Here is a 24,442-nt window from a genome sequence, read left to right on the forward strand (position 1 = left end):
AAATCAGCAGCGACACATTGCACAGACATGTCTGGAGGGTATTAATTTTTCACTGAGCGCATTACACTATATGAAATATAGTAATTAGTGACTAAGGTAAAAAACACAAGAAACACAAACGAACGGAATTTATTTAAGTCACCGATCGCTGCACTGTGCTGCTACATATGGAACAAATTATTAGTCATCTTACACCGGCCTTCTTCCGCGAACGCTACTTACGCCAGACAGATCAGGAAACGGCAACACGTCTCCCGCACTTGTGGCAGAAGTTCGCGAGCGCACAGCTTGGGAAAAAGGCGTCGCGTGGCCAGACCTACTAAACAGCGGTCTGTAATGGCGTCAATTCTCGCACAAACGCACTCTTGTTCTCGTTGCCTTAGGTTGAGATGGGCTGACGTGAAGCATACACAGCAGGCGATCAACAATGGTCTCATCATGATTCACATGGCGTAGCGCAGTCAGTGGGTGTTGCCGCTGTTTTTATTACTGAGGATACTACAAAAATGATTACTAATATTGTTTAAAAGCAAATGCTATACAATAAGGTATAATTTTTATTCCATTTAAAACGGCGTTTCTCAGGAAAATGTGAAACATGGTAACTACATAAAATTTATGTTCTAAAAATACCACATGTATACCAACTCCGTCTGTAAAGTAGTACCTTCATTCTGAATTTTATTTGAGAATTTTATCTCGAATACTTTCTGGTCCACAAGTCTCAGAATTCTGCTATTTTATTAAATTACAGACCATTAAGAAAGCCAGAAAGCGCTTGCCTACCACAGCTCCCAGTTCGCAGAAAATATTGCCTTACCGCATACTCTAGATGGCAGAAAACTGAACCCCCACAAAAAATTCAATACTTTCTGCTGTTCGAATTGAATCGGAATAGCCTACATACAACGGATCCTTACTCTGTAACAACGGATTTTACGTAGGTTCTTCAAGACCAAAAACTTTGTGAACTTCACGATGTCATATTACTGCGTTGACAGACACTTGAAAGGATCCTGAATTATAAAGATCTGGATCGCAGTACACGAAAGCTGGTAGTTCTGGCAGAGGCACATGCAAGGGTAAAATTCAGAGGAGCACTACGGGAGGCGTGTGAGGTCGGAATGTGTACTGACACCAAGTTTGTTCAGCGTGACGCTGGGCGAAGTGGCAGACAACGGAGTGCACTAAAAGATGAAATGGGTATACCAAACAATACACGTGGGTGGTTAAAAGTGACAAAAGGACCCATGTTGGCTATCTAGGCTGTGCGGGCGACAAAGGGAAAGCAAGTAAGACAAAAGATGAGGCAAAGGAACAACTCGACATCTTAAGCTAAATAGCTCAAAGGATGGGACAGAATCGTGAGAAAAAAAACAAAGAATGGTTCAAATGGCTCTGAGCACTGTGGGACTTAACATCAGAGGTCATCAGTCCCCTAGAACTTAGAACTACTTAAACCTAACTAACCTAAGGACATCACACACATCCATGCCCAAGGCACGATTCGAACCTGCGACCGTAGCGGCCGCGCGGTTCCACACTGAAGCCCCTAGAACCGCTTGTCCCCACCGGCCGGCAACAAAGAATGCTACTGGGTTTTGTAAAATACCAAATAACAGCATGCAAGATATGGCAGATGTAAATAGATAAAGGAAAACGCCTTTGCCAAAATTGCTAATAATAGCCTTCATTGTTGACAACCGGCATTCGGTACTCAGTGTTATCATCTTCAGTTGTCAGAGATCACCCTTTACGGCTCAAAATGACTAATCCAAACAAAATGCAAATACCGCGGAGAATATGTTCAAGACAGAAAAAGAGGCAACGCGGGGATAATAGACAGGAGCAGAAAAGGTGAGGGATGTCTTCTGTAGGGTCAGACACATGTGGGTTGGACAAAAACGTGCAAACATTGAAAACACCTTATAATGCATAATACGGTGCAGGAAAACAGTTGGCATTCAGAACAGCTTCCAGTCGTTTCGGAATGGACAGACACAGGGTTTTCAAGGATATCTTATACCGACCTTCCCGCAGAGTAGTAGGAAGTTTAAGTAACGATTATGGAGATGAACAGGTATCATGTACTCTTGCCTCCAAAGTAGTCTGCAAAGGGTCAGTATTATCCAGATCTGATGTCTGTGGTGGCCAGAGAGAGGGACCGTTCATCCTCATGCTCCCAAACCTGGTCGAGGACGATGCCAGCTGTGTTAACATGGGTCCTTGGAACACAGCGTCATCACTGGGAAACAATCATTGTACGACGGGATGTACATCATCACGCAAAACTGTCACATAATCTTTGTCAGTAATGCGACATCGCAGAGAGCAAATGGGTCCCATAGAATACCATGATATGACTGCCCAAACCAGCACCGAATCCCAGGTATGTTTCACTCTTGGGACACAAACTCAACCAGAAGTTGGAAACAGTGTGAAACAAGACTCGTTAGACTAATGAGTCGCTTCCAATACTCCATTGTCCGGGTTTTGTGGCTTCGGCACCACGCTTTCCTGTTACGAGCATTTCCCTCACTGGCTAGTAATGTTGGAATTATAGCTCACCTTGAGTTCCAGTAAGTAGTGTAGTGACGATACCTTATGTTTCCTCACAATCATCCTCGATGACCACCCGTCACGATCATTCAATACATATTTTCGTTAGCGTTGTGACTTAGGGGCTGATACTCCTATTTCCTTGTATGCGGTGTACATCTTCTATATGGTGCCTCTTGAAACAATAAATACTTGGGGTACCTTAGTTACGGAAGCACATACCATACGAGCATCAGCAATTTTCCCACGTTCCAATTCACTTTGTCCGACATCTCGCACTCACAACTAGACAGAACATAGGACGACCGACACTCACAACGTACTGACGACATTGGACACGTGCAGTTCGTGGTCAAATAGAAAAGCGCGACCTGCAGACTGCATCTGCGTTTTTATTCAGGCATGCGTTGCAATACAGTATGGGGCTGAAAACATATAACTAGGAACATATGATGCAGGACAGATAGAGACGGAATAGTGAAAACCACTGGGCCCAAAAAGAGGCGACGAGAGGTGGATTCGTAAACCGAATTGGAAAGGGTGGGACATGTGATCGGACTGATTATGTATAGAAACTCAAAAAGATAATGGCGAACAACAAAGATATTAAGAGGAAAGACAGAAACCAAATGGGATGCTGAACTGAGGAAAGTTTGGCTGGAAATAAAGCTCAAGGTGGAAGTGAAGGAAAACTAGAAGTAAGTACACACCGACCAATATTCCAGAGATTAGCGACATGGATACAGACAGTCAGCAATGGAGTAGACAAAAGATTGAGTAATGAAGAGCAGGGCTAAGAAGTTCAAAAACGAGGAGGTTCTGAGAGGAGAAGAAGGAAATAGAATCTGTGGAGGGACTACACGTCGTTCTACAGAGGGCGTAAAGAAGAAGAAGAACAAGAAGAAGCCATTTGTTTACTGACAACTTTACTCCAGCAAGGATGGAACAGCCAGTCAGCTTTGGCTTTGTAGTAGAAACGATCTTGCTGTTTCCGTGAAATAACATAGGGAAACCTCAGGAACTTAAATCAGAATGGCTATATGTGGAATAGAGCCTCCTTTAGTGAGTCTGTTAACATCAGCACGCCTTGTTCGATTATAAATCATGCAGACAATTAGCTCATAATGTAAGGTTGCCCCTAAACTGTTTATTCATTTCTGAACGCCCATCACTGCGTACACTACACTCACCGCACAAACTATCAGCTGGCAGGATTATTACTGATGATGTTTGGTTTCATTTCGTCTATTTTAACTTCCGACTTCCTTGTCTGAAAAGCCAAGTAAGCAACAATTTGTCATCAGTTAGAAATTTATCTATGGAAGAGGGTAAGATAATAGCATCATCCATTGTAGAACTGTAGTGTAAGATTTTCAGAGAAAAGTACTTAACAATAGCGCTGGTAACTGATGTGTTTTATTATTATTATTATTATTTAGCATTGTTACATTTACTACCACAACAGAATTAATACCCTGCTCTGTTGAACTTAAACCTTAGCCGCTACATATAAGTATTACGTTAGTTTGTTGTATTAATTTCTTTAATATCCTGAGACAATTTATTACGAGGTAATTATGTAGGTGCTTCTGATATGCATTAATATTTGGTAAATCTGATCAGTTAATGCAGTTAAAATCCCAAATCTTCACATCGATCCTGATTAACAATTTTATTTTTTAATTTGGGAGCTGTTTTCTGGGCTTTGTAAACTACGAGCAAGTTTTTGTGTTTTTTTACCTCAGAAATTATACTGTCCCCTCGAACTAGGTGTATAAAACGAATCTTATGCAACTGAAAAAGACTAGATATTACACAATGATGACAGAACTCTAAGGGCTTAACATTCTGATTGTGACCTGATAGTCAAGGGAAGGCAGGATTGGGTTATGATTGTGGACGCGGCCGTAATCAGTTATCATTGGTTGCCTTTTACAGTTACACACAATTTTTTTAAAACTAGTAATTCCAGACTCAACAATAAATAAAATACCACACGTTATTAATGAAAGAATAAAGAATTGTGTAAATAATAGTGTTTTCAGTGAGCTCCAATTTGGCAAATCACCATTAAGTACAGATAAAATAGATAATGTTTTAAAAAACAAGCCTCTGTGGTCTGGGCAGAAGGCCTTATACGCCAGGAATGACAATAAATAAGAATTGTTTAAAACTCGCTGCAGCTTACAAAGTACGGGTATTGAAACATTAAAGGCAAGTCGCCACAAACATAGCAGAAGGCATCAGACGCCAGGAATGGCAGTAAATAAAGTTTTAAAGTTTACTGCTAAAATACAAATACCAAATTAGAATTTTAAGGGAAATAACCACAGTCACAGCTGAAGGCCTTACACGCCAGGAACGGCAGTAATATGAAAAAAATTTAGAAACCTGCTGTAAAACAGCAAATACAACAGCAAAGGTTAATTAAAAAAACAAGGAACTGATCACCAAACGGGTGAAATAAGATGATGATAAACTTTGTAACACAAGGGCCACAGACAGTACGCCAGGAATCGACCTCTGAGAAGGTCTGGCAACAAACACTTCCGCGAGCGATGGAATAGGCAGCCAAGAGTTGCATTCACTTCTCAAGATTGTAACTCACTACTGGCAGTATAACGAATGACTAATTACAATCATGCTGAAGCCACCTGACGTCCGATAAACCAAATGCAACGATGGAACAATGCGCCAAAACCGGCAAGGGCGGTCTGCACTACATCCCCAAAACACTGTGTTTAGAGGGCCTGGAACGACAAAGGAACAACTAGCACCTGAGTAGGAAGCACTCCACTCGCTGCTCTTCGCGTTGGCGACACTACGAGCAGCAACACGAACCCAAGTCACTGGAGCGAGATATCACAAAGCTGGAGGTTTCTCTACTAGCGTTGAAATGCACTCATCTTAAGGCTTACTGGATCCAGTTTACAACGAGGTCGTGCACCCTCGTGACCACAGTCCTTCCATCCGGCAGTCCATGCGTGCCGCCAGTGGTCCCGGCGTGTTCTGGCACTGCGCGGACCTGGCTCCTCCTGAGTCCCCAACCGAAATGACCCACTCACACACTGAAAGAAAAGATGTCGCCCCAAAGATAGGGCCACAGTTACTACATATCGATAACCGCCACTAGCGGACAGGCAACGGTTGCGAAACCGAATGGCTCCAGTCAACACGAGAAGAAGACAAACAAACGCAACCATGCCAACTAAACGATACTGTGTGGCCTGCAACAGAGGGTGGAAACCTACAAACGGCAGCAACACGAGCCGCAGAACGGCTCACTGATATCATTCTGTTCGTTACACTATGACACTACAGGGTGACTCGCATGTTCTGCCCATACCACGCTGGTCCAGCCCATATTGAGACACATACATCTACTTTGCACGCGCCGGTTGGCGACGCTCTGCACTGACAGAATCGAAGCATGCGCACCCTGTAATCTTTCTCAAACGATTTTACAGAAACTATTCCGAAAAAATGTTTGGTTCTGCGTTGCTGGTAGCGTTATACGTCAGCTCCATAGCGAACTGCCCATCATCTCGCTATTGGTCATACCTTTTCTGAATACACATTTTAGTAAAACACTACGAAAAATTCGAAAAGTTTGCAACGAAAAATACGGGTCACTATGATTTTGCATATGAAATTTGGCTAACGTACTGAGTTTTTCTTTAGACTTGGGAAGAGGTCTCTATCTGTCTCCGATATCGAGTAAATGGATCCTAGGTAGTGCGTTCACCCCCAATCTCAAGCCCACGAGAATGAAATATTCGCAACATCCCTCATATCTCCTATACTGCTCGAGACATCGAAACGAGATTTTGGCCAGTGACAGGTCACAAGGAGGAGCGTATTATGCCAATTTGTAAATACATGGAACTTTGTCATCTATGGCGATTATCAGAAGTTATATTTTCTATTTTATTTTTTCACTCCAATGACTGCAGTTTTTTAAGAGTTATAGATAGATAGCCAAACAAGCCTTTCCTAGAATGAAAATACACAAGAAATTTTTCTCTCTTATGTTACTGCAGACTGACGCAATTTGGTTTTTAGTAAGCTAGTCAGCTCTCTGGTTGCCAATTACTTGTTTAATGACACACACTGTTTCAGAATTCTGTCGTAATAGCTGCTGCAAGATGAGTTTGTGGAAATTATGCTGTGTTTTGGCAAAAGAAGTACGATTAAAGCTACCAACAAGAGAAATGTGACCGTTACTCATAAACGGTGATCCTTCTTTGAATGAGAAAAAGTTAACAATTTAACAAAAATAAACTGCCTACTATGTTGAATTTTGGTTGAATCCCCATAATCGATCTTATTTTTAACAGTGAACGACTGGAACGGAAACGTACCAAAGGATTTTATTCCGGTTCTTCGCCTGAGCAGTATTAATATAATGGCAAGCGTTTGCTTCCGGTGCTGGTTATTTGGTTATGGCGTGCCAATTTGACAATATATGATTGAGAGAAGTAAACAATTGATCCGTCGCACACCACAATGGTCAGTGTATTGTCAGCAGCTGAGAATAATGCCTGCGACGGAAATGTGGTGATGTGTGCCTTATGAGTGGAAGAGTTCACGTCGTTCGAAAAACGTTGTCATGAAAGTAGATTTGCCTCTGTCAGCAAAACATTTCAACAAATTAAATATATCACATCACCACAATTTTTCAGGATACTCATGCTTTCGGAATAATACCGAGCACTTCTTCATTTGTGTAGGCTGTAGTATAATTAGTTTATTAATGATGATAGTGTGTATACTATCACTGAAATGCTTTTTATCTACTCGAAGAGCAAATTAAAACAATGCCAGTCGTGAGCGCTTCTCGACTGTTTCTGGCTTGCAGTGGAAATGTGATGACCATGTGTACGTAATATAATGTCTCTTATTATGAGGGCCGTTCGGAAAGTAAGGTCCGATCGGTCACGAAATGAAAACCACAGTGAAAATAATTTTTTTTTTATTCGTAACAGTGTGCCACACATACCAGCTACATCTCTAAATAGTCACCGCTCCAACTTAGTCATTTGTCGTAATGTTGTACAAACTTTTCAGTATCCTCGTCACAGAAAGCAATCGCCTGTGCTTGCCCCCAATTCCCCACGATGGCCTGCCTTTGTTGTTTGTGCCAAAATGTTGTCTTCATATCCAGCGGTTCATATGAGTAGTGACAAACAACACAGCGAAACCAATTACGGGCTGTACCGTGGGTGATGAAACACTTCCCATCGATAACGTTGTAGGAGCGTCTTCGTTGCCCCTGCTGTATATGGATGAAAATTGTCTTGAAGAAATAAATGCATAACATCTATCTCATGTGGGTTGCATAGCTTCAGGCGAAATCTCTCACCAGATCCAGATCGCTTAGCGCTCTGAACTGAGAAGAGCGACGAGAGGTGATCGGCGATCGACAGGCACACTAAAGAATCTGCCCAACACATCTGCGCAAAGTCCCATCGGATTTTCACAGTGGTTTGCATTTCACACCTAATCAGTCCTTACTTTCCGAATATGCCTCATACAGCTGTATCCAAGTAACGATAGTGAAACTTATGTACTACATATCTTGGACGCTTTTTACCAGGAACACAAAGGGGACATACCAGTGGAAATTGCGCCTTTTCCACTTTTTGCAACAGATCATAGAGGTACGTTAGCATAACATGCAGCAAGTACATAACCTTGTTTTACTTTCCTGCCTTGCTTCTGGATCACATGAATTTATAATATTCCGTACTTCCTTTTTCACTACCCTCATAGTGAATCGTCTGTTCATTTTTACGAGCCGGCCGGTGCGGCCGTGCGGTTCTAGGCGCTTGAGTCTGGAACTGCGTGACCGCTACGGTCGCAGGTTCGAATGCTGCCTCGGGCATTGATGTGTGTGATGTCCTTAGGTTAGTTAGGTTTAAGTAGTTCTAAGTTCTAGGGGACTGATGACCACAGATGTTAAGTCCCATAGTGCTCACAACCATTTGAACCTTTTTACGATCTGAAAACATTTTGGAGGCAGAAGATATAATCCCAGAACCTAATGGCTCACCAGTTATTGAACTGCGCATTGTTTTTGACAAAAGAATAACCAAAACAATAAACTGAACAGATAAATGTACAATAGATACAGATACACGGTTTACAGAGATGATACATACAGTGCAATGCTACCATTTGAGATACGGTTTTTTGAAATCACATGGAACAATCAAAAATTGTTAGTTCAGAGGCTCATTGTGTAAATGTTTATTCACTGTGAAATATTAACTTCGGTAGTTTTAAAGTTATTGAAATACTGTTGAGTCATTGAATGTGCCTCATTTATCTGAGATAGCCGATGCGTTCAGATTTGCATTAATGTGTAACTATCATTTATTGTCGAAGTTCAGAGAGCTGTAGCTTAGTCATCTTGAATAATGTCTGACACTCCGCCATATCTTGGAGCATTGTGTCCTGCACAAAGGCCATACGAGCGACAGACGTCAAAATTTCACGTACTGGGATCTTCCTTATTTTTGGCGACACTCCTAGTCTTTGTGCCTGGACTCGCTCGCACAAGTTAGCTAGCTGGAAGCCGGAAATGACACGGCGCGTCCCGCGTCCTGGGACTCCTAGCGTTTAGCCATACAACAAATTCATCTTACCTTGCGTCAGTATTGTATGGTCGTTGAGCTCGTCTAAACACGCGTAACGTTACAACACGCAGCTGTCCCTGCAAGCATTGCGCCCGCATCTCGTGGTCGTGCGGTAGCGTTCCCGCTTCCCACGCCCGGGTTCCCGGGTTCGATTCCCGGCGGGGTCAGGGATTTTCTCTGCCTCGTAATGGCTGGGTGTTGTGTGCTGTCCTTAGGTTAGTTAGGTTTAAGTAGTTCTATGTTCTAGGGGACTTATGACCACAGCAGTTGAGTCCCATAGTGCTCAGAGCCATTTTTTTGCAAGCATTGCATAAATAACGAGACCAATGTGGCAACAATTTAACAGTATGAAAGGAATAATGTCGTCACATGTATTAGAAAGTCCTCCGTCGCTACTTTTGTATCTCCTCTGCTTAACAACTACGTGAAATCGTCCTGTCGGCACGAAGTTCACTGCTCGAGCAAGCATTGCCTCGACTATTAAAACCAGGGAGCTAGACTGAAAGAGATTTCCACTCTGCAGCGGAGTGTGCGCTGATATGAAACTTCCTGACAGATGAAAACTGTGTGCCGGACCGAGACTCGAACTCTGGACCTTTGCCTTTCGCGGGCAAGTGCTCTACCAACTGAGCTATCCAAACACGACTCACCACCCCTCTTCACAGCTTCAGTTTTGCCAGTACCTCGTCTCCTACGTTCCATACCTCACAGAAGCTCTTCTGCGAACTTGCAGAACTAGCTCTACTTCTAGTGTTATTTCCTGCCTTGCTTCTAGATCGCATTATTTTATAACATTCCGTACTTCCTTATTCACTACCGTCGCGATAAATCGTCTCTTTCTACGTCCTTAAAACATTGTGGAAGCAGAAGATAAGGTCCCAGTGGCTAATTCCGGCCGGAGTGGTCAAGCAGTTCTAGGCGCTACAGTCTGGAACCGCGCGACCGCTACGGTCGCAGGTTCGAATCCTGCCTCGGGCATGGATGTGTGTGATGTCCTGAGGTTAGTTAGGTTTAAGTAGTTCTAAGTTCTAGGGGACTGATGACCTCAGCAGTCAAGTCCCTTAGTGCTCAGAGCCATTTGAACCAGTGGCTAATGGCTCATCTGTTATTGAACTGCGCATTGTTCTTGACAGAAGAATAAACAAAACAATAAAATGTGCAGATATATGTAACTGAAAACTATTAGGTAGTAACGAAAAGAGGTGGAGCTCTTAAATGACGAAAAACGAAACATTACTCAGTGATAATAAGATTCAGTATAATGTAAGGCTGTATTTTTCCGATGTCCATTTGCGCCATGCCGAAGTTAGCATATGGCAGGACTGCGTTCCCGTTCCTGGCCTCTAGGCACAAATTGAGACAAGTATAATGCGTGGGGTGCGGCGCAGCGCAGCGCGCATTTTTGTAACCTCACAGGTTCAAATGGGGCCGCCCCAATTACGACGCCAGGTCGCACCCGTTGTGTTTGTGGCACAGTTTCTCGCGCGGCGTCCCACCTGAGCATTGCAGGAGCAGTAAGGCAGGGAGCGGGAAAACAGTCCTGCCATATGCTCACATCGGCATGGCGCGTACGCCTCTGAGTAGTGTTTCCTTTTTCGCCATTTAAGAGCTCCAACTCTTTTCGTTACTACATAATAGTTTTCAGTTACATATATCTGTACATTTTATTGTTTTGTTTATTCTTCTGTCAAGAACAATGCGCAGTTCAATAACAGATGAGCCATATTGCTGAATTCTCTTCTATGACGTCGCCAGCACGTCTCCGCGCATTGTCAGTCGCTTTTGTTATAGAGGGCTACCGCATCGGTCCCTCGTACCTGATTTCTGTGGTCAGTTTGTATCGCGGTGGACTGAGGATTGTATATTGGCCACGGCAACGCCCATCTGACTACTAACCCATTTCACCCAGCGTGGAACTCAGAGATAATGTTAAAGACCCAGATGAAGAAGTCTGTATCTGCTCATCCAATGACGATGCGCAATTCAGTTATCTAATAGTTTTATAGCTGGTTTCATATAAATTGATTAATTTTCCATACTATATCGTATCATGGTCGCAGACAAATGGATCCACTCGAAAGGCAGTAAATAAGGGAAGTAGAAATCTTCTAACTTGTAATTGGAATTATCGACTTCAATAGACTGAATGAAAATTTGCTTTTATGTAAAAGATCTTTGTTGGTTAACGGCTCGCTTGGTGACGAATGACCATTTAAGTAGTTAATACTGATGCAAAAGAAGTTATTTTGTAAAAAAGTTAATAGGACTTTGATTTAAGATGCGGGATTGGCTGTTTAGTAATAAAATAATAACGATAGTGCGCTTATGGCGCTCAATCGTTGCGTCACCAAACATCCGCTTCCAGCTTAATTTAAACGTCCAGTAATTAATTTCCTGGTTTAATTAAAACAGGAGAACTGAGAGTTTGTCGTTTTACAGAATAAAACGGCTTTAAAAAGCAATATTCGAATTATTATTGGCAAAATGATACATCTAGTACAACTTACACCCATATCGTGTCGATTACAGGGCAAAGAGGAAACCACAATGTAGTGTGGCATATTTCCCAGATTGAGTAATTATTATCAGAGAACAAAGATTGGTATAACATCAGTGTGTTAAAGGTATTGAGTTTTCCAAGACTGTACTTTCACATGGGTACCACAAAAAAAAAATTAAAAAAAATCTCTCTTGAATCAATAGAACACACATAAACTTTCAAACATTTTAACTGAAATAAGTGTAGTAGCTGCTTCGTAGCCGCCCACATGCAGGAATAGCATTTGACACTGTTATTGTCACATCTCTTCCGGATTATTTAATTGAGCACAAGAGTTCATCTTGCATCTTTGTCAAAAGATACGTTATTAACGACTGTGGGACACCGTTAAACTTGTCCATTCTGGCCGAATGTTCTCATTGGCGCGAACCGTGGCGTCATTAGAATACCTTGCACCCAGAGTCACGTGGCCTGGACCTGTGTTACATTGTGGCTTCTTGTATTTTTCTCGCTGGGCTGCTGTTGGGACCTGGTCCTTCGGCCAGCAGCATTGGTTTCTGCCGAGGATGCTATGGTGGGCCACAAGGGTCGGAATTTGCGTGTGGTAAAGTTGAGAGTAGCTGACCGTTACTCTGCTGCATCTGCAACCTGTTTGATACTGACGCTACACTCTCTGTTCCCCTCTCGGCGACGGATTCGGTCGCAACATTTTCCCTGTACGAATCTCCCATCTGTGGCTTCGTGCACATCCCCTGCCACCACCATCGCAACCTCTGCCGTCCTAGTTTCTCCCGTGGAATAAGGCGCCGTGACAACTCCCTGTCTGGTCCTATGCATTTGAAATATCTTGTTGACCTGTGGATGAGTCCTCACCCGCGTCAGCCCCACTGATATTGAGAGAGTAGTCGCTACGCCCGCCTTTGTAATCTTCCGCCATTCTGGCAGAATCAGCTGAGTCCGCGTTGCCTGCTGCGGCCATAGATCCTCCGTCGGGGAATATCACACCCTCTCCGGTTTTGTGGTGGATATCACGGAGCCACTTTGGCTCCACTTAGCCTTTTTAAGGGAAAAGCTGAGTGTCCCCACAAGCGGACATCGATATGGATGCGAATTACACCACAAGCCTCCACGAGCAATTTCAAGTTCTTATTCACATAGCGTCATGGCGGCCCTGGTGTCTGAAGCTGGACATGGGATTAAAAATTTATAATGCAACAGGTACTGTAATCTATTCTTTTATTACTTACTACAGTTGCGGATTCTTTCAACGATCGTGTGCCATCATACTGGACAAAAATGATGTTGCCTTTAGATTCAATAAAACTTTATTGCGTGCAGATCAACTGCAAACTTTCTTGAGAACATCGTGAGCTCTCAGTCTAAGGAATTCTCTTGTTCAATAGCGGTTATAATTTCGATGTTATCAGTAAAGATATTTTTTCCAACTATCTCACAAAGTTAGAAAAAAATTGTGTACATCATTAACAGCAACAGTCCTTATAATCCATCCTAAGGTATACGTATATAAAAGTATTTTGGCTGGGATAAGTATTTTACTAACGGTTTAGCCTTATTGGAGGTTTCTGTTAGTCTGCTCTTTGTGTGATCGGAACCAGACGTTACCTACCCCTCTTAGTCTTTATCATATCTTATAGAGTAGAAAGTTATAAAGTGTTGGTGTTTGTGTGTGTGGGATATGTAAGTTCCTTATTTTTTTCTGCATATCTGTATGAATGCTACTCGCAACTTTTACAGCATTACGTGCATTTGATAATAATTACCATTCGTATTCTTGATTGCCACATTAGTTTCTCGATGTTTCTGTTTTCCTTTCCAATATATTTTTCACAAGTTTTTTCTTCGCACTTCTTAGATGACAACGTGTGTTATCTAGCAAATTTCGTATTTAACAGTGTAATATCCTTACTTTTGCTGCTCTTCTCCATGTTTGACACTCTTGTTTTTTTCTAAGCCGAATCTTATGTGACATTAAGTGATAGCATAGATTACCAATTCACTATTACAGTCATCCATTACCATTTACGGTCAGATAGACCTTTTAGCTATAATGTGTAGCAAAAAGACTTCACAAAGATGTTATCTGGTGGATACATTTTGTTCCATCGATTGCTCTCACATATTTCCGACTCTGCTTCAATTGCTTGTGAAGAATATCGTAATGGGGCATCAGCGTGCCTATGATCGAAGTTGTCTGTTCAGCAAACGAATATAAAGATACACTGTTGATTCATAGCTCTTGGTGTATTTGTTCACATTCAAGGACGATATGGCAGCTAACAATAACGCCATATCCACATTAGAATCGACTGTCCGAAACTGTAATCTCAACGTCATGCCTGGAGCCATATTGATTACTTGCGTGACAGCGAGGAAGAATTCTTTTCTGTGTAAGAAACGAAAGAAAATTAGCGTTTCATATCCAGTCATGATAAGAGCAAAAAATAAAGTTTGTCTCTTAGACTCGATCAGTTAATGTTGGGTGAAAATTATTGAACTATATGAAAAACCCGAAAATTAGTTACAAACCACGGCGTGCACACACTGTGTTCAACATGTAAAGAGCACAGATTTAGGTTATGGCGTGTTCGAAAAGCCTGCCGTTATTGCGATCATGTGGTGCAAACGAAATTCTGCATGACCCGCTCAAGTGAAGGGAACATCGATGCTATCGATGACCTCCTGAAGGGCTATTTTGAGCTCAGCAATGGTTTTGGAGTTATTGCTGTACACCTTGTGTTTAATATAGCCCCATAAAAAGAAGTCGAATGTGTTCAGATCGGAAAAATATGGTTGCCAATCGAGGCCTATACCAGTGGCTTCTGGGTACCCCAGAGCCAGTGTGCGGTGCCCAAAGTGCTCCTCCAGGACATCAAACACTTTCCTGTTTCGATGGTATAGAGTTCGGTGTTGCATGAACGGCATCTTATCGAAATCAGGATCACTTTGGATAATGGGGAAGAAATCATCTTGCAAAACCTTCACCTAACGTTCGATAGTCACCGTGCCATCAAGGAATATCGCACCGATTATGGACACTGCACACCACACAGTCACCCGTTGAGGTTGAAGAGACTTTTAGATCGCGAAATGCGGATTCTCAGCTCTCAAATGGGCCAATTTTGCTTATTGACGAACCCATTCAAATAAAAGTGGCCTTCGTCGCTAAACCAAACCGTACATGCGTATACTAATTCTTATCATGCCCCGCGGCCAACAGTGCAGGTTGAACGTCCTAATGCAAACCGTTCAGAAGATATGACGATTTTATTTCATACAGTCAAAAAATTGTCACCCTATATTGCTAGAAATGTTGAACAGAGAATGTAATTGAATTGTGTAAAAAAAAGGAGACCAGGGATACCATGAATTTAAAATGTTTGCAACATATATTTTATTTGTAATTCAATGTGAACAAAATATAACTTGATGTTCTTCTCGTCCGCAGCTCGTGGTCGTGCGGTAGCGTTCTCGCTTCCCACGGCCGGGTTCCCGGGTTCGATTCCCGGCGGGGTCAGGGATTTTCTCTGCCTCGTGATGACTGGGTGTTGTGTGATGTCCTTGGGTTAGTTAGGTTGAAGTAGTTCTACGTTCTAGGGGACTGATGACCATAGATGTTAAGTCCCATAGTGCGCAGAGCCATTTGAACCATTTTTTGATGTTCTTCTCATAAACTGAAATGATTAGCAACAACAGGAATCACAGTAGATGTATGCCGCGTGGGTCTATAGTGCGGTAAGGCTTATCATCGTTGTAGAAAAGCTACTTCATTTCACCAGCCTGCCAACTATCGCGGCGTAAAGGATTGACTCCAGCTTTGATAACTGCACTTACTATGACTGAAAAGGATGCTGTAAATCACTGCACCAAGGATTCAAGTACGTTTACCACTTGAATACTGTATTTGCTGTACATCTCTCTTTGTCAAAACGAATTTAATTATTGTCTTAGGGACTGTCTCGACCTATATTTACATAAGATGTATAAACAGTCTATAGTGATATTTTAGCTACGATGGGTTTTCCGAAAACTGTTAGTGAGCAAATGAAGCAGCAAAGATATATCCGTTTTACTGACAAATACTAAAATAATTTCCAGAGAGGAAATTTATTGAATCTTATAAGAAAATGATTTATTTTCGAGAACGGAAAAAAATAAAGCCTGGGCTGAAAGTATCACTTTATGATCCAGAAGAATTCAGCCCGTAACCTTTACACTATTTTACATTACATACAACAGTCTTGTGCGACATGTTTCTGAATACCGTCCTAATGTTTTGGTTCTAGTGGGCAACGTAGTGATAGATATACAGGGTGTTACAAAAAGGTACGGCCAAACTTTCAGGAAACATTCCCCACACACAAATAAAGAAAAGATGTTATGTGGACATGTGTCCGGAAACGCTTAATGTCCATGTTAGAGCACATTTTAGTTTCGTCAGTATTTACTGTACTTCCTCGATTCTCCGCCAGTTGGCCCAATAGAAGGAAGGTAATGTTGACTTCGGTGCTTGTGTTGATATGCGACTCATCGCTCTACAGTACTAGCTTCAAGCACATCAGTACGTAGCATCAACAGGTTAGTGTTCATCACGAACGTGGTTTTGCAGTCAGTGCCATGTTTACAAATGCAGAGTTGGCTGATGCCCATTTGATGTAAGGATTAGCACGGGGCAATAGCCGTGGCGCGGTACGTTTGTATCGAGACATATTTCCAGAACGAAGGTGTCCCGACGGGAAGACGTTCGAAGCAATTGATCGGCGTCTTAGGGAGCACGGAACATTCCAGCCTATGACTCGCGACTGGGGAAAACCTAGAACGACGAAGACACCTGCAATGGACGAGGCAATTCTTCGTGCAGTTGACGATAACCCTAATGTCAGTGTCAGAGAAGTTGCTGCTGTACAAGGTAACGTTGACCACGTCACTGTATGGAGAGTGCTACGGGAGAACCAGTTGTTTCCGTACCATGTACAGCGTGTGCAGGCACTATCAGCAGCTGATTGGCCTCCACGGGTACACTTCTGCGAATGGTTCATCCAACAATGTGTCAATCCTCATTTCAGTGCAAATGTTCTCTTTACGGATGAGGCTTCATTCTAACGTGATCAAATTGTAAATTATCACAATCAACATGTGTGGGCTGACGAGAATCCGCACGCAATTGTGCAATCACGTCATCAACACAGATTTTCTGTGAACGTTTGGGCAGGCATTGTTGGTGATGTCTTGATTGGGCCCTATGTTCTTCCACCTACGCTCAATGGAGCACGTGATCATGATTTCATACGGGATACTCTACCTGTGCTGCTAGAACATGTGCCTTTACAAGTACGACACAACCTGTGGGTCATGCACGATGGAGCTCCTGCACATTTCAGTCGAAGTGTTCGTACGCTTCTCAACAACAGATTCGGTGATCGATGGATTGGTAGAGGCGGACCAATTCCATGGCCTCCACACTCTCCTGACCTCAACCCTCTTGACTTTCATTTATGGGGGCATTTGAAAGCTCTTGTCTACGCAACCCCGGTACCAAATGCAGAGACTCTTCGTGCTCGTATTGTGGACGGCTGTGATACAATACGGCATTCTCCAGGGCTGCATCAGCGCATCAGGGATTCCATGCGACGGAGGGTGGATGCATGTATCCTCGCTAACGGAGGACATTTTGAACATTTCCTGTAACAAAGTGTTTGAAGTCACGCTGGTACGTTCTGTTGCTGTGTGTTTCCATTCCATGATTAATGTGATTTGAAGAGAAGTAATAAAACGAGCTCTAACATGGAAGGTAAGCGTTTCCGGACACATGTCCACATAACACATTTTCTTTCTTTGTGTGTGAGGAATGTTTCATGAAAGTTTGGCCGTACCTTTTTGTAACACCCTGTATAGTATGCATGTTGGGAATTGTTAGGGACACAGTTTAACAACGAACAAATATCTCCCATAACAGTCTAGAGAAGAAGACGCTGTTGGATCTATAACGGAAAGGAAATTGGTAAGCATAAGTAGGACATATGGTTAGACAGATCAATCGTAAATACAACAAGGAAGTTGTTTGCTGGAATTCAAGAGACAGGTAGACCGAGTAGACCAAGGTGCGCAGATGGAATTCTAGAACATGCAAACGCAGCATGAACGAGTATGACTGAAGGACTAAAGCTTGAAGTAAATCTTGCTGTGGATGATGACGACCCAACGCGAAGGTGCTATGTGCGGCACACGCATTGCGAGGCAGGGACTCTGAGCCCAGGAAACCGAGCTAAGGAACCATCCATTGGAATGTTTGGGAAGAAAGAGCAACGTTGTCTTTGAGAAATGTTGTTGAGTGATAATGATCCGCCTGCTCCGATTTTATATCTAACAAGGATACATCATCAACTTGAGATCACATTTTAAAGAGGAAAAAATACACTTTCAAGATGTGAACCCCAGCAATGGAATTATATATCGGAAGTGTACCTTTTTCCTTAAATGTAAGGGGTCAGCTTGGTGATGGAAGTCTCCTTGTAAGTAAAGACTAAGGCGTCAAACAAGTGACTTAGCCTTAGGCATATACTCAGCCCTTTAATCTGCCTCTGTTCATGTCTGGAACAGAAACGGAAAAGTGAGTCATAATGCTCTGAAGCAGCTTCTATCATACACTGTACAGCGTCTTAAGGAATGTTTATGTAGTTATACAATAGAAATTACATATAAGGCAGGAAACAAATAGTTCCCATAAATATTTATAACTACCATTACGCTAATTATACGACAAGGATGTTGTGAATAAATTTCCGAGAACTATGTTAATTAACAGAATATCATCACTTTCGTATGACATACGCGATGTAAGCAGCGCACAACAGGAAAGTTTTCTGGAATCAAGTTTGTTATGTGTTCCATGTTGAATTGGCGTTTAGAGGGCCATCTCACTACAATGATGGGAACACATAGTTAATTAAGTAATATATTCAGAACCAATGTAACTACTATATGCGAATCATACGAGTATGAGTGTGTGAGTGATTCAAAATGTACCAGAGACTGGCTGAGGTGGCACAAATGAAAGAAGAAATAAGAAAAGACACGCGTGACGTGCATGTTTATTGAGTTTTACAGCACTCCTCTTGTGAAGCTTAGCGTGCACTATGGTGCGTTGTTGAGACTCATCGCTGCAAATTCTTGTTGTGGACATTTTATAGGATTTCTTCGCCGTACCACGCAGTGAATTATAACATATAGGTTTGATCCATGGAAGGCAAAAAGCTGAATGTTGAGTTATCTGCTTCGCTGCAAAAAGTATGTACCATATGCAAAAAGAAGAGATATTGAAGTTGCTGAAGTAGTTTTTCCAGGAAACATCACATAATTTCGATTCGTATGTTCCTTCGCTATGCAGTATTTCTCAAACGACTGCAGGGAAACTTCTTGGTTAAAAATATTTTAATATTCCAGGTTATGTGTCTCGCATCACAGCCTCATGGTGAGGCGGTTACTTTATGGGTCATATTTCTTACGATACTTCAGAGTTGAGTGACTCACAGCCTATTGTTTGAAGACTTTGCAATGAATTAAGTGTGAATTGCTAATGTTAATATGAGGTACGCAGAAGTTGGCAGTGTGAAATCGTCGTTATATCTGAAATGCATGCCGTCACATTATTGAGAGAATGCTACGTTAAAAGGCAGAAGAGAAGTGAGCCATCCGGTGATCCCACACCTTTTCTACTTCCAGCCAGACCCCCTGCCACTAGATCACCACACCAGACGCGCATTACATCCCGCTTCCTGCCTTATAGATGGCACTGCTTCTCTCTCGATTTATGGTGGCCGTTTGCAAGAGATCCCTAATTATATGTAGAGGGCTGAAGAAACAGAAGACCTATGTAGTCATATTCAGAAGAGCGTTTTGAAATGTGATACTGAAAGATAAACTCATATTAACATTACTTTAACATTACTTTTGAGAATTTCCCATCGCCCACCTTACTTTTAGATAGACCCTTGTGTCAGAGAATTTCGCAGATGATAAGCTATTGTTAGATTAAAGAAGAGTTACTGTGGCATCTATTTCGTTTATTTTGGAGACTATTTAAGCCTGGAAACCATTGCGTCAACTCTGCACGGTAACATAACTCTACATTACCTCGAAAAATATTGTAGAGTGTTAGTTCCTGTCATTGTACCAGAAAAGGATAGGTTATCAATGCAGATACGTTGCAATGAAATCGTTGAAGAATGTGTCAGTGGCTTCTTTAGTGGTCCGCATGATTTGGCAGACCAGTAGCAAACAGTATAGGTCTGTAGCTCCCTTTCCTAGCTTTGCCAGTCCATAAAACCAAATTATTCTCAAACTTCTCCAATGTTGCTGTTGATAATCTCTTTAACAACGTGCTGACACTCTGTACACATTTCGCTTACACGCTGTTTTCAAGAAAAACCCGGAGAACATACTTTTGCCGGTCTCGTAACTTTTCCTCGAAACATGTTTTTTTTTTCTCTTTCAAACAGTAAAGCAAATACTTCTACCTTCCTCTTTTCGTTTCTAGATCATATCGACATTTTAAATCCCCTCCTTTACAAAAAGAAACATCTGTTGAAATATTATTTTCAGAATTGATCGACCAGCAGCAGCAGTCGACTCCATAGCTGCACGATGGAGTTACGTTCACTAATTTTATCAGAGGTCTGTTATATGTTTTGCCGGTCCCATTCCCCCCCCCCCCCCCTCGCAAGTGATGGGGTAGGAGGAGGAGGAGGAGGAGGAGGAGTAACAACCTCGTAAGAAAACCTGAGTCCATCTGGCTCCGGCTCCTACCTACGGTTACAGGTGAAGCCCGGCCAACGGTCTCGAAGGTGGAAGAGTAAAGTCACTTCCCAACGGCAGAGAGAGCGGAAGAGCCACTGAAACATCTCAGGTATCGGCTGTACTCCATGTTAGGGGAGACTACCAAAGGCGTCTGTGTGCCTACGTCAGGGGCGGCCTGAACTCATCTTCTGGGGCTAACAACCTCAGTCGTATAACTGGACTGACACGAGAACCCCGCCCCCTACCCTCCCACCCCCAAAAATATTGCTCTTGGATTGGATCGCACTACTGAATCGAGATTACTACAGGGGGACAGTCCCCCGTGGAGCAAGGTCGACGCAAGCAGGCATTCGGATTCTGGGGGACCTGCCTAAAAATGGGAATAAGGGAAGAGTCGGAGCTCCCAGGAACCTGAAAGAAGATTAAAACTAAAAAGACTTTCAGAATTGGAACCATAAATGTACAGACAATGATTAAGACTGGTAAACTTAAACTGGTAATAGATGAGACGAAAAAGAGAAGCATTGGAATACTAGCGATGCAAGAAACACGATACACTGACGAAGACACAGTGAAGTCAGAAGGCTTCATAATACTGAAAGGGAAACCTGGAGTTAGAGTGGGAAAGGAAAGACATGCAACTAGATGCTTTGGAACGGGATTCATAGTATACAAGAGATAAGAGGATGACATACCTGAAATGAAGAGCAGGTCAGAAAGGATATCAACACTGACAATTCAAGCAGGGAACAAAAAATATACAACAGTAAATGGACTTGCACCTACAAATGACAAGAACAGGAAAGACAAGAAAGTTGCAGACAGTTTTTGGGAGGAACTAGATGATACACTGAAAAACATACCATATAGAGATGTAAAGATACTCGTAGGAAATTATAATGCACAGATTGGAAGAGGGAAGTGGGTGAGTACCCTGCACACCAGTGGAAAAACAAAAATGGAGAAAGACTAACTGAAGTGTGTCGAGAACACAAAATGAGATTGATGACAACACACTTCAGGGCCAAACCGAGGAAGAAAAAGACATGAGCAAACCCATACACTCGCCTTGGGGAGTTCCAAATTGACCACATAGCAATCAGCTGGGCAAACACTAAAGAGATCATGAACACAAAGGTCAAGAAGAACACAAGAATAGAATCGGATCTTCCAAACAAGGACAGACTGCCACAGACAAATAGAAGAACCGGAGCCATGAAGAAAGAGACAAATTGAGACACAATTGATCCAGACATGAGGAAAGAATTGAATCATTCAATGAATGGGACGAGATGAAGCGAAATATGGTAAAACAGGCTGAAAGGAAGAAAATAAACGAAAGCACTGGTCGTGGAAAAAGGAATATGAAGAAGCGGTAGAGACTCGCAGGAAAGACTGGAGGGACTGGAGCAGTAGGAAGGACCCAGAAAAGTGGGGAGTTCTCTTAGGAACAAGAAAGTTGTCCGAACAATAAGATGGACCAGAAAACAGAAGATGAAGCAGGAACTAGACGAGATTGAGACCAACTCCAGGAAAAACTACAGCAAACACTTTTTCGGGAAATTCAAAAAGAGTCTGATTGTATAGAGAACTGTTTATAAGAGATAAGAAAGGTGAGCTGGCCGTTAGTGCGAAGGAGAACTGTAGGATTTTTACAGAGTACTTTCACGACCTGCTGAACTGTGAACCACCTGAAGACCAGCTGGAATTGGAGGCTGACACAGAAGAGAGATAGCCACGCCCTCCAACCAGGGATGAATTCGCACATGCCATAAGCGATCTAAAGAGAAATAAGGCAACTGGAGAAGATGGTGTAATAGCCGAGTGATAAAATAGGGAGGCAACAAGGCAATAGACAACATGACCAAGGTAATCCACCAGATTTGGAGAACAAAGAAGTTGCCAGAAAGATGGAAGAATGCAGTTGTAGTACCAATACATAAGAAGGGGGACAATACAGATGCAAAACAACTAAGAAGGAATATCGCTACTAGAGGTCGGTTACAAGGTGTTGTCAAAATCCTTGGTCGGGGGAGTAGAAGAACAGGTAGAAAGTACAGTTGGCGACTACCAAGCGGGATTCAGGAAGGGAAGAGGATGTATAGAACTGATATTTATCCTGAAGCGCAACTGACAGAATATAGGGCCTTAAAAAACAAAAAGACAGTAATAACCTCAGTGGACTTCACAAAGGCATATGACTTCATCGACAGACAGTCTCTTGTTCGGATCCTGAAGAACAGAGGACTAGAGGGAACTACAGAAGAACTCATAAAAGAAATCCTGACAGACACAAAAGCAAGGGTGAGATTTTGGAGGAGCACTGTCAGAAGAATTTGAGATCAAGACTGGTGTTTAACAGGGATATGGATTGTCATCATTGTTGTTCAATATAGCACTGGATCAGCACTAAGTGATCAGGCAGTGGAGAGCAATAAACGAGGAAATGGGAATACCAAAGACGCATGTGGGGGACGAAGAGGACAACAGAGCTCAAGTGGATCGCCTAGCCTTTGCAGGCGACACAGCAATAATAAGTGAGACGAAAGAAGATGCAAAGACACAACTCGACAACTTATGTAAGGTAGCCAGAATGGTGCGACTGAGGATCGCCTGTAACAAGAGAGACATTAAATACCACTGCAGACTGGGAAACACCGGAAGGAACTGCGCAAGTGGTGGCCAAATTTAAATACCTGGGAGAATTTATAACAGGAAGGAACAGGAGCAAGGAGGGAATAACAGAGAGGATTAAAGAAGATAAGCCTTCTGTATGACGAGAGAGATGTACAGTAAAATGAACATATCCAAAGAGGCAAAGGCAAGGCAACGGCGAGGAATGCAGTATTATATGCTGCTGAGACGATGACACTAGGAAGAAGAAGATCAACTCAAGGGGAAAAGGCCGGGAACAAACATAGACAACAAATATATCTCCAACCTCTTTATCTGTCTTCGTTGTTGCTATTAAATGTGTTTCCATCTTTGAGAATGTAGCTGTTGGCGTAAAATTCCTCTTATCTAATGATATACACAGTCTGTCAAAAGTAGTGTAGCACCCAGAAGACATGGTCGGATGTCATGGTATCTTCATCGGTGGATTTGTAAATGATTAGAGTTGCAACTTCTGTGACCGGTGCAATGGCCACCAGAGTGCATTAGTGTTGTTCGTGTTTAGAGTTGTTACCAGGCCTGGTAGGTTATAAAAGAGGCGTGCACAGCGTCAGATGTTCATGATAATTGTGAAGTACACGGAGGTGCAGCGCAACTGTGTGTGACGGCGGTGTCAGCAAATGACAAAGTTTGAAAGTGGTCTCATTGTGAGTTCATATTTGACCAGCTGGTCGAATCATCCTACGTTCACATTCGTGTGGCATATGGATGTGACAGTGACCCGATTTGGACTGTACTTAAAGAAGGGTCCAGTCGTCTACTTCTCGTCATCATAAGGGGGGACCACCGTGTTGTGGACCAAGCATATCTGAACCTGCTATATAGAAGTGAGTAATGGACTCGCTGCAACGTTCTATCCCACCCCACATCATTGTTCGACGACTAACAGCAGCAGGACTAGTGAACTACCGTCCCGTGTGTTGGCTGCCTTAAACACAACAACGTAAACGCCTGTGTTTGGAGTGGTGGCATGACTAAAAAAAACTAAACTCCGTCCGAACAAGCCTTGGAAGGCCCAAAGGTACCGACAGGCCGCCGTGTCATCCTCAGCCTACAGCCGTCACTGGATGTGGATATGGAGGGCCATGTGGTCAGCACACTGCTCTCCCAGCCGTATGTCAGTTTACAAGACCGCAGTCGCTACTTCTCAATCAAGTAGTTTCTCAGTTTGCCTCACAAGGGCTGAGTGCAACCCGCGTGCCAGCAGCACTCAGCAGACAGGATGGTCACCCATCCAAGGGCTAGCTCAGCCCAACAG

This window comes from Schistocerca nitens, chromosome 4 (assembly GCF_023898315.1).
Source record: "Schistocerca nitens isolate TAMUIC-IGC-003100 chromosome 4, iqSchNite1.1, whole genome shotgun sequence".
NCBI lineage: Eukaryota > Metazoa > Arthropoda > Insecta > Orthoptera > Acrididae > Schistocerca > Schistocerca nitens.